This window comes from Bradysia coprophila, unplaced genomic scaffold, assembly GCF_014529535.1.
Source record: "Bradysia coprophila strain Holo2 unplaced genomic scaffold, BU_Bcop_v1 contig_583, whole genome shotgun sequence".
Classification (NCBI taxonomy): domain Eukaryota; kingdom Metazoa; phylum Arthropoda; class Insecta; order Diptera; family Sciaridae; genus Bradysia; species Bradysia coprophila.
In genome coordinates this window covers 1,173,082-1,185,453 of record NW_023503823.1, presented here as the reverse complement: position 1 = coordinate 1,185,453, position 12,372 = coordinate 1,173,082, and positions in this window count along the sequence as shown.

Genomic DNA, 12,372 nt, shown 5'->3' with positions numbered 1-12,372 from the left:
TGAGAGAATATCACATTATAATATGTTTGTGTTGTTTTTACAGATCTTTGAAATATTATAAACAGATAAAATGTATATCTGCCACATGGAATTCGTTTAATTAAACATTTTATATACATACTCTCGTACCTTGCATATAATTTTTTTTTTGTTAAATCGATTAGAGAGTGCAGAACCGTTCAAGGACCGTTCGTTAGTGAAATTATATATACGGCAGATAAAATTGTTAAATTATAATTTTCATTGTATGCACGTAAATGCCATTTTCTGAGAGGTGAAAACGATAGGAATCTCTGTATTTTGGTTAAATTATATGAAACTATAACCGCACACCGTACACAGAGTTTCTCATTCGATATATATTTCCCAAATAAATGCATTTCATGTGGATTACCATATATCTGCAATAAAACTCCATTTAACAATCAGGCTGGATTTATCATGCAAAAATGTGTATATATCCATCGCCTGTTGAACCACAATATATATTGAGAAACTGGATTCAGCTCTGTGTGTTAAGCTTTTTGTATCGTGTATCCTTCAACTACAACTTAGGAACGGTAAAGAGAATTTATAAATGCAACGACTGCAATAAAATCGTTTGAAATGCAAGATCTATAAATGCCGTTTTGAAGAACTTTTTTTTTATTGCAAATGGAATTTTAAATGTTCTTTTTGTTGGATAGAGGAGAAGAAAATGTGTATGACTTTATGTAATTATATCTCGTAAGTACAAGCGCTACAAGTACCCTGTTGTGTGTTTTACGTACATCCGTACATTTCTTGGTGAGCGTGTTTTAATCGAAAAGAACAAGTGGTAAGGAATTCATTCATAAAAGATTTTGTTGTTTTTAATTGGGAACAATTTATTGAGCTGAACTTCAGGTAGAGTAATTGAATAATTGTTTTCGGTGTTTTTGTTTTCGTGAATGCAGCTATTTGCCTGGCAGGCTGTTGCATTAACACAGAAACGTTTTTATTTTTTTTAAAGCCTGTGGGATCGTTGGTTTTTGTAGCGAATTCTTCCATGACAATTTTATGACTGATTTTCAATTTGTATATCTTGACCGAACAGAACCTGCTAAAGAGATATGTGTTTTGGTAGTAAAGAATTTATAAAGACTGCATAGCGAAGTGTATTTGAGTTCTTTGTTCGGTATATTACAATATAAAGAGAATTTCATCCAGTTGTGTCGATTTTGACTCACCGCTTCATTTGCAACTAATTTAGCTTGTTTTAGTTAGAGGAGAAAATATTCTTAACCGAGATCGACTCACAGCTTCTTGTTGAAACATTTGAAATTAAATTAGTTTGTAGTTAGAGAAGACATTATTCTTGCAAAATACACTGGACCCAAGATCGACTCACAACTTCTTGTTGAAGTTACATTTGTAGCTCACGACTCTAAACCCCAAAATTTAGATTTTCCAGTGAGATAGTTGGAGTAAGAAAAACTTAGAAGAAAAACTGTCACTTTTTCCAAACCTCTTTTCTTGTGTATAGAAATCATATTTCATTCTGTAGAAAACCTTTTCTTCGTGTACAAAAAAGACTAATGAATTTTGTGTGTACATTCGACCACTGTTTCAATCTTAGAGAAAGTTTAAATACGTCTCTCGACGTTTTGCATTAATATGCAGTTCAAAAATACAATTTCTCATCAGGTCATGGCGACAGTGGTACTCGATACAATGCTCTGAACAATATACCGATTTGCACACGAACAAGTCTGGCGAATCATAGTCGAAATGAAATTTCAACTCATCACCAAACTTGCTTAACTCGTGGCGAGTCAGTGGTTTCTTTAGCAAAAGCCACCACCGAGGCCACCACTTGAGCGGATCAAAGCAAAGTTTGCACATATGTTTGAGCATGAACATTGAATCATGATTTTTGTGCACATCATCACTTTTTAACTTTTCATCTCTAGTAACGTATTACATGCCATCAGTGAAGATCTACTTTTCTATATTAAATTAACAAAGTAAGAATCACGAAAACTGTTTTTTCTAGGTCTAGATATACTCCATTAGAGGAATTTGTATTTTAAGGGTCTGATTACACACTGCGTAGAATATTTGGTCACTTCTCCCGATCTAAGCGGATCTAAATTTTCCCGATAAATTAAATTTTAATCGATTTGTTTGTGTACGAGAGCATAGCCCAGCCTTTGTTTTGTTATTATCACAATACGAAATTTCAATGTAAAATTTCACATTATTAATTTTTACAACACCACTACCCAATCAACTCCGAATTAACCATTGCTAATATTGTACCGAATAACACTGAATATTCATTAAAAATTGAAATCAATATTAATTGGAGAAATTAATTTAATAAAAACCATCCGAAAATAATGCCATAGCTATGGCTGTTTAAAAGCATTTGAAATGATCACACAAAAACCACACACATAATGTTCAGTTTATTGTTCGTATCATTATGAACATGAATAATTGAACCTGTCGTTTTGGTAATTTAAAAAATCAAACACAAACAAAAACCAATTAACAATAATTTTTTGTTTGGCCGAAAATGTGTGTATATACCACCGTACCTTCAAATCATATATTGAGGGAATAAACGAAATACGAGCCAGGTAATATGTGTATTCACATAATGTGTTTAGAAAAGTGGATGAATCCACAAAAAAAGTAATACAACAACACAACATATATACAACACAGAACACGAGATAATCTACATTACCCAAACATATATTTGTTTAGCTTAATCTCTTTGAATTATGAAAATAAAAAATTGTTGAACAAAAGACCGCACACACATAAATTCCATATACACAATGGCATTGCTGACCTTAATTAATTTTAACCTTTGTCGTTTTAACTGAAACGGTGCTTTCAGCTTTCCACGAAAAAAAAAGCCAACAACCAGCATAACGTTTACGTATTTTGTTTTTTTTTTTTTGTTTTTTTGAGCCGGACGACCTGAAATCAATTACTCTTTAACGTAATTATGATATCGTATCAGAACCAGATATTATTCAATTGAATGAGTAATTTTCGTTGATAAATTAACGTTAGAGTTGCCCAGAAATTGTTAAAAGGTGGATTTTCGATAACAGTTAATGAATGTTCGACTACAAGTATTTATCGTTAACCTGAATTGGTTTACCGGAAAACGTGTACGATTGGAATAGCTTAGCTTTGGTAATACTTTTTAATAATTGAATAATTAGTGACAGTACATAAGTATTGATAAACGGCATTATAGGTAATGAGAATGAAGCTTCTATGCATAAAGGATTACCCGAAATAATATTTCAATTATTCAATGAATGAACGAAACTATATTCAAGTTGCAATTCTGCTACAACTTTTAATTCCTAAATCCAAAACTGTCACGAGTAGTAGAGGCATAGTAACCTTACGAAGAGACTAAAATCTGAAAATTGTTTTCCTATTTCGTTGAACTGGTTTAGGAAATTATCAAGTCAAAAGATATGTACATATTGTGTAGAATAACCAGGAATACCAAGACCAAGTAGGTAACGTCACCGCGTTTCGATGCTTTATAAGGATAAGCCTTATCCGATAAGGACTTTCTTGGCAGCTAACAAGACATGCACATTGTGCATAGGCTACTAATGGCTCCATTGTTAAAATCATGGTGTAAAAGTCGTTTTGTTAAAGATTTTCCTGACGAGGAAATATATGTTTGCAGACTATAGGAAAATTGGGTCAGTTACAATTTCTCTGACTGATATCACAAGCACATCGACTTTATGAAAGTTATACATGTCCGTCTCAAGTTTACTCTAAGATTAATCCTCTTCGTCACCATTTCCAATAACACAGTGAGGGATTCTTTTGAAAAACAGCCTACCGAAATCGGGCGTGTTTTCTAGTGGAACTTTTTATAGGTACCTAGAAAGGACTTCGACCCTAGAAACCAAAACCACTTTCAAAAAAATTCTTCGAAGCTTTTGTGACTGGTGAAAGGTGATCAAAAACCGAAAACTTGCACTTTTCTTACCAAAATTTCTCCGGGTACACGAGCCGTACATGGTCTTGTGGGGTGTCATTAGAAAGGTAATCACATGTACTATTGAGCCAAATAGAGACTCATTGGTTTTAAAATTAATCCACACTGAAATATGTGCAGTTGAAGTTTTCAACAGAAAACTTGCACTTTTCTTACCAATATTTCTCTAGTTACACGAGCCGTACATGGTGGTGTGGGGTATCATTTGAAAGGTAATTTTATGTGCTTTTGGGCCAAATAGGGTCTTATGGGGTTTGGATGCATATGCGATGAAATGTGGGCACTTAAACATTTCAACTTCTCATATTTCATCGCATATGCATCCAAACCCCATAAGACCCTATTTGGCCCAAAAGCACATAAAATTACCTTTCAAATGATACCCCACACCACCATGTACAGCTCGTGTAACTAGAGAAATATTGGTAAGAAAAGTGCAAGTTTTCTGTTGAAAACTTCAACTGCACATATTTCAGTGTGGATTAATTTTGAAACCAATGAGTCTCTATTTGGCTCAATAGTACATGTGATTACCTTTCTAATGACACCCCACAAGACCATGTACGGCTCGTGTACCCGGAGAAATTTTGGTAAGAAAAGTGCAAGTTTTCGGTTTTTGATCACCTTTCACCAGTCACAAAAGCTTCGAAGAATTTTTTTGAAAGTGGTTTTGGTTTCTAGGGTCGAAGTCCTTTCTAGGCACATATAAAAAAGTCCACTGGAAAATGCGTCCGATTTCGGTAGGCTGTTTTTCAAAAGAATCCCTCAGTACAATTTTCCCATTTACCATGGTTTACCACCATTTTTACCATTTTCCGAATTAATGAACTTTACTCTTTACTTTAAAAGTAAAAAATGAGAGAAACGACTGGTTCGCTCAAATCCATTCTCAAGATGAACAATTTTGCAAGAAAAGCCCTCAGGTGCGTAAAAGGGAAATATCTAAACACAGTTGGGCTCTCAAAATGTGGCAACAATAACATCGATTCGGGCTGACGCAACAAGAGAAGAACGAAATTTAAAATGCGAGACCTGTAACAGTGTAACACGATCAATGGGCAACGCATCTTTAAACGCTGACCCTGAAAGTTAAATATAATTAGAAATCAGGAGAAAATAAATTTAAAATAGAGGGAAGCAGGCAAATACGCCGACTGTTTTGATACATCTAACTTTCTAGCGTAAAAACGTTGTCTCGACTCAACGGGAACCGGAACAGTGTTTTTGTTTTGTTTATTTTTTCCTGTTTTCCACTATTTTTTCAAGCATATCTCTGGATGTTTTCGCTCAAAAATCGTGTGTGATACATCAAAAGAAAGGTATTGACGAGACGAAACCAAATTTTTAAGAAAATCTGGTTTGCACATACAACAGTAGTTATGGGCGAGAAAGCAAGAAAAACTGCATATTTTCCTACGTTTCCTGTTTTCCCGTACCTCACACAAAACCTAAACCAGACACAAAAGTTCTGTTATGTGGTTACATTTGTGTATAAGTCTAAGGGTACCTGTAACGTTTCGATCAATAGATGTGAAAATTGTCAACCCGATGCAAAGGTCGAAGGTTGTCCATCAGAATTACGAAAACAGATCAGATATTTATGAGAGAAGAAACATAAAATTTTTGATCACTTAAATATTGATGTGACAGTTGATGTGACGTACGATGACATGACATGACAAATATGTGTTACATCACACACCAATCATATTATTTTGTTATATTTATATTTCCATGGATATATTGCCAGACAGGCAAAGCATTCAAAGCGATTTGATATTCTCACAAAATCTAGCAAAAACCGTTTCGTATTTCTTTCATTTTCCTGTTGATTTAGAGTTATTACACACACTCGGTGCATATTTTTGTTGCCTTTTCTTTGTTCACTTTGTAACTTTGATACTTCTATGTTGATGCTGTTTCTTTTTTCCGAGTCAGTAGTCAACGTTTCACGTAAAACAATACGACTACTGGATCATCAAGGGCTTTCACCGCACATAGAATGTTAGGAATTTTCAAATAAAAACATTTTCTATGTATACACTACACACACAGTTTTTTTTTGGTCTGTTCTTGTTAGCTCAGTTTTTTAATTTGAGAGACATCGGAATGATGATGACATTTTATTTTGTTCCTTTGAAATTTTACCACATTATGCCACACTATTAAAATCGTTTGGTATGTTTAATACGCTTGTGATGATGGTTTAAATACCGTGTGAATTTGTTCATTATAAAATCGTAAAGAATTTTCAGAGGATGTGTATAGCTAAAAGGTTTTCGCTCATTTGAGACGAGGGATTTTTGTGGGCTGGAACGTTGTGATACATTAATGAGATCGATATTGTTATAAATGTTCATCAACGATGGATGCATTATAGTCGGAAACTAATGACTAATACAGTCACGAAAAATACTTTTAGGATGTTCGATGTTGTCGTTCATTGCTTGCAAATATTTTGTATTAAGCAACTAATTAATGAGCTATCACACAAAACTCGGATTTTAAAAATTTTGCTTTGTATTTCGAATGGATAACTTGGGGCGAGTGGGGCGACCCGCACATCTTATTAACGGTATCGGATTAACTCATCATGTTACTGTTAGTAAACGATCGTCAGTAAACCAGAGAAATGATAAGCACGGCGCCTCACGGCTGGGATAGAACACGCCCGACTGCCTTTTTCATAGAACGGTTGCACTGTCAAACTTTTTTACATTTGTATGTAAAATTTTGACAGTTTGGTTTTAATAACGATATATCTCGTTTTCGTTAACGACATTTATATGATTGACGTTCTGGTCGCATCGTCTTCAAATTTTTCAGAAAAAAGCAGTTAGGCGTGTTCTATCCCAGCCTTGAGCGGCCGCGCATATCATTTCTCTGCTGTAAACAAACAAGAACTTTTATACCTCTGTCCTCTAAATAACTGGTTATGCTCAGAATTAAGTTGTTCGTCGTTAGAGAGACAATGACGATGCTTTGTTATTATCAAAAAAAATGGTGTCTTTCAGAAAAATATGTCATACTGCCGAAAACGTTCAGTTCCGTGACTTAATCGTTGCAAAAGTGGAAATTTTCTCTATTTTCTCCCACTAGGGACCGTCGATATATTCCGTCTTCTTTGAACGGTGGAGTGGGGAAAGTGGGACATTATACGTTATAGAAGACGTGTGGACAAGGGCGGATATGGGTCTAAAAATTTGCAAAAAGTGAGGACGGGATGTATAAACAGTCCCTATCCCTAGTATGTAAAAAAATCGTCCCGCTGAAACAAGTCATTATTTCCACTGGAAAATCCTACATCAAACAATTCTAACCACCACACAGGCACAAGTTCAGTTTCAACGCTCACATCAATAAAGTAACGACTCATTTTCCAGGGCTGCGGTGAGTAATATATATTACAGTGAGAGAAAAGGGAAATTCGACATGTTTTCTGATTTCAGAGTTGTTGTGGTTTTTAAATGATTCCACACAAAACTTGTTTAGCAAATGAAAATCTAGATTTTTTAGTATTTCATTCTTGATTCCTGAGGAATCAGTCACAAACCACAACAACTACCACATCAGAAAACATGTCGAATTTTACTTTTCTGAAAAATGGTAGGACTTCCTTTAGGCATGTTGCCCTTGAAGATTGACCCGAACTTTCCCAACTGATGCGTACGTTTTACCACGCAGAGACATAAAACAGTATTTTATGCAATTCAGTTAAGATATTCGAACTTACGCCACCTATGTCGTATGAACCTATTTTATCGCACTAGTGACATAAAGGATTTGCAAGTGGTTTTGTCGCACTAGTGCGATAAAAGCCACGTGTTACTGAAGTTACGCTAAGGTTATCTTTTGTATTTATTGGATTTTTTACATTTCATAAAACCTTGCACATTCATACGATTCTTGTTATATAAATAACTATTATCTGTCTAGGACAATAACCTCGCATTTATCCATCTACTCCAGTGTAAAACTCGATATATCTGTTCTTCGACTCGGTACATATCTTCCAAAATAACAATTTTGGATAGAGGTGCATAATCTAATACTTGGTGAAATTTTTTTTGAATCGGACACACCATTTTTGTTTCCGGACGTTTATGGTGCTATCGATAGGTAATTTCAAGGTGATCATTTCGTAGAAGAAGAATTTTTTTAAAACGACCTCTCCGGCTCGGGACGACTCTAAGAAAATTTCAAAATTTCAAAATCATGACTTTTTCAGAAAATTTTTCCCCGAAATGAAACGACCCGGCCGGTTTTGATCTAATGGTAGTTTGTAGAGAATTGACAGACGATTCTAATAAAAGTATCGTCGGGTCGAAAGGTTGTAGCTGTGAGTCAGAATGAGGCATCAAAGTCCAATTTTATGGTTTTGTCAATGAGCACCCCAACCGATTTTTCATTTTATTGGCTTAAAATGAAGGCTAGCACATCCCATTTAACATATCAAAAAATTGGGAGGGGGTTTTTCAATTTTTTCAACAAATCTTAAAAAACTTTCTTATGGGTGCCCACATTCCTGAGATTTTTTAATGGAAATGTATGGGAAGTTCTCCTAAAAATGAAATTAATTGCTATATACTGGTTGTCTCTGGTCTACCGAACAATTTATGCACTAACAAGAAATTTAACATTTTTACTTTGGGAATGTGGACAACTTTGACTGATTTTCTCACCATCGGGAAGCTTTCTGGTCATGTCTAGCTCATCCATTGCTGGGTATAGCTTCATTTGCTACTATATCGCATAGCCTGAGACCGCACCTTTCCAAAAATACCAAACTCGCCCTATTCGCAATCTGGCTTGTATTCTTTACGATGTCAAATATGTGGGTAAGTCGACCTACTCGAAAGATTTTTAAGGCAGTTTTTTATTTCCAATTTTAACCGATATAAAGTAACAAAGTTTGTCAAATAAGGTGTTTGTGGACTCATTTAATGAAGTTTTCATGCACGGTGATACATTCTGATATTTCCTAAAACTTTCAGCAGTCATTCAGTGACCAGAAGTACTCAATGATCTTTATGTCTATAGACCTGAACTTTGTCAAGAAATATCAGAATGTATCACCGTGCATGAAAACTTCATTAAATGAGTCCACAAACACCTTATTTGACAAAATTTGTTACTTTATATCGGTTAAAATTGGAAATAAAAAACTGCCTTAAAAATCTTTCGAGTAGGTCGACTTACCCACATATTTGACATCGTAAAGAATACAAGCCAGATTGCGAATAGGGCAAGTTTGGTATTTTTGGAAAGGTGCGGTCTCAGGCTATGCGATATAGTAGCAAATGAAGCTATACCCAGCAATGGATGAGCTAGACATGACCAGAAAGCTTCCCGATTGTGAAAAAATCAGTGAAAGTTGTCCACATTCACAAAGTAAAAATGTTAAATTTCTTGTTCGTGCATATAATTGTTCGGTAGACCAGAGACAACCAGTATATAGCAATTAATTTCATTTTTAGGAGAACTTCCCATACATTTCCATTAAAAAATCTCAGGAATGTGGGCACCCATAAGAAAGTTTTTTAAGATTTGTTGAAAAAATTGAAAAACCCCCTCCCAATTTTTTGATATGTTAAATGGGATGTGCTAGCCTTCATTTTAAGCCAATAAAATGAAAAATCGGTTGGGGTGCTCATTGACAAAACCATAAAATTGGACTTTGATGCCTCATTCTGACTCACAGCTACAACCTTTCGACCCGACGATACTTTTATTAGAATCGTCTGTCAATTCTCTACAAACTACCATTAGATCAAAACCGGCCGGGTCGTTTCATTTCGGGGAAAAATTTTCTGAAAAAGTCATGATTTTGAAATTTTGAAATTTTCTTAGAGTCGTCCCGAGCCGCAGAGGTCGTTTTAAAAAAATTCTTCTTCTACGAAATGATCACCTTGAAATTACCTATCGATAGCACCATAAACGTCCGGAAACAAAAATGGTGTGTCCGATTCAAAAACATTTTCACCACTTCGCAGTTCATTTTCCAATGTGATATGCATGATATAGCTAATTTTTCAAACACAACTGTCCCAAACTTAAAAATCATACGAAATTCCGTACAGGACATAAAAAAGCCGAAATTACCACAAAATAAAAATCCAAAATGTCATCCTCCATCCTAGCCAAATTAATTTAATTCCTCCTGTCTACGGTCGTTTTACATTTATTAAATGGCAAAATTTATCATTCCCAGCCCGTCTTCATATAAAATACCGAAAAATGTACAATTTATATAACTCGGTCAAATATCGGTGGAACAGCATAAAAATTTTAATAGATTATTTACATCCAATGCTGATGTGTGCCAGTATATGCCATTTTAGATGAAAGTGATGCCATGGCACAGAATTCTAAAATATAACAAAGTATCACATTTGCCAATGACACATCATACGGTATGATATGTCCTACATCAAATTGTCATCATCGTCGGTTGTGGACATTTTCGGAATTTGTAAAATATATATAAAATGAAGTCGTTTTCGGTAGAGCATATCTGGAACAACTATAAATATATATGTAAACGACTCGCAGCAACAAACTGTGTATCCACATCCATTCCACATCCATATCTTATTATATCTGGAAATTTGAACAATATGAAATGGACACATGTCAAAATATGGTTGCAATGCACTGAAATTAATGATAGTTTTATAAGTTGGAACTTTCATTGTAAAATATGTTAACTTGTTAGTCCATTCCACTGTGGGGGCCAGCTACATAATAAGCTACGTCTTCAACCATCAAGGCTGATCGTATACGTAATGTTTGGTTTATGTAAGTAAGCATAGAACGTTATGCATTCGGATTTTATATTGTCTTTAGATTCTCTAGAGAAATGTTCAAAATTACTTTTGCGTTTCACTTGGAAAATGTAAATTTTATTGGTGTGGTCCCATTCAAAACCAACTTGGGTTATTCCCAGCAATTGAAGAAATCAATATGTAAGTGTGATATATGTGGCCAGCACAGAACCCACAATGAATTTCGAGACGATTGGTTTAACACTACCCGCATTCAGTTTCTGTGAGATGCGAAAAGAAATTCCCGATTGCGATACGGAAATTAAACCATCAAAAGCTAAACCAAAAGGCGACATAAAATTAGATTGAATTTTGTTTTATAAAAATTAAAAGGTTTTTTTTTTAAATCAAAAATGTCGTCCCGACAATTCTTAAATGCTTTAAAAGTGACTTAGTTAGCAAACAATTTTGATTTATTGAGTAACATTCTTTGACCTCAGAACAATTGTTAAAGATTTCGTTTCAAACACGACGATATTATGACAAAAATTACCAGAAATGTAAAGAATTATCATAAAATCAATAAGGGAATTCACGAAGCTGAAATAAGCAGAAATATACGCTGTATATTCCGTATATCTTGTATATCTCGTATATTTCTGTATATTTCTGTATATCTCGCTTATTTTGACAACTGTCAACAGAAAAATAATTCAATTTCAACTCGACGGATTTTGCTCAAACAAACTGCCATTGCGTAGCGCGCGATCTCAGGAACCTGGAAACGTAATTAGTTTTTCAATCGGTCTAATATTTACCGAGCGATAAGACTTTGGAAAAGTTTTTTTTTGATACTGATCACATCATGATTTCAAAGTCTTATCGCTCGGTAAATATTAAACCGATTGAAAAACTAATTACGTTTCCAGGTTCCTGAGATCGCGCGCTAAGCAATGGCAGTTTGTTTGAGCAAAATCCATCGAGTTGAAATTGAATTATTTTTCTGTTGACAGTTGTCAAAATAAGCGAGATATACAGAAATATACGAGATATACAAGATATACGGAATATACAGTGTATATTTCTGCTTATTTCAGCTTCGTGAATTCCCTTAATTACATTTGAGCTTTAGTTTCCAAGGATCATTTCTCTAGTCACTTATTTCATGATATATCGACGTATGCTAGATGTCAGTATTGAAAAAAAGAAATTAAACTTTCAAATTGTCGAGAATGTTGCACTCAATTTGTTATCAGGCGGCTAAATCATCTGTTATCGAGAACTACGATAAAAGTAAGCGGGGTACTCGGGTTATTCCTGTATCTTATATCAACATGTATGTTAAAACGAATGAAGTAAAAGATTTTCTTTCAATCTTTCGCAAATACTTGGAAGAAAAGAAGTAACAGATTCGATAATAATTAGAGTATAATTATTAAACCAAAGGCTTATGCAGAATCAGTAACAGCTGAACATCTCCAGCTGGTCGACAAAGGCAATATACTTTTGTATCGAAAACAATTCAAAGGCAAGCTACATACTCACGTTAAGGTCATCTATGTGCGCACGTTACACGTACGACTGTAGTAAACTCGTTGT